Source organism: Lottia gigantea (genome assembly GCF_000327385.1).
Source record: "Lottia gigantea unplaced genomic scaffold LOTGIsca_95, whole genome shotgun sequence".
Classification (NCBI taxonomy): Eukaryota; Metazoa; Mollusca; class Gastropoda; family Lottiidae; genus Lottia; species Lottia gigantea.
This window is the reverse complement of record NW_008711088.1, coordinates 468376-468818: the sequence shown is the minus strand read 5'-3', so window position 1 is coordinate 468818 and position 443 is coordinate 468376.

Here is a 443-nt window from a genome sequence, read left to right as displayed (position 1 = left end):
ATTGGAATAGCTCAGTCAGTAGTGAGTTGGATTGTCGTCTGCTAGGACATTGGAATAGCTCAGTCAGTAGAGAGTTGGAACACTGTCTTTTGTGGCAGTGGAATAGCTCGGTTAGTAGCGAGTTGGATTTTTGTCTGCTAGGCAATTAGGTCCCATGGGTTCAAAGCCTCCTCAAGGTAATAAAAATGCCTGTGCCAGTGCTTTCGAGAGTCAGCCCAGTGTCAGCTCTCACCCTTAATACCTAACCCTTATCCTAAGGTAAGAAAAATTCTGATTCTGAATGGGCCTGGTGTCGACAGTCAGCCTGGTGTCGGCTCTCACCCCCTAATACCTAACCCTTATCCTCAAGGTAAGAAAAATATTGTTGCCTGTGCCAGTGCTTTCGTGAATGGGCCTGGTGTTGGCTCTCACCCCCTAATACCTAACCCTTATCCTTAAGGTAT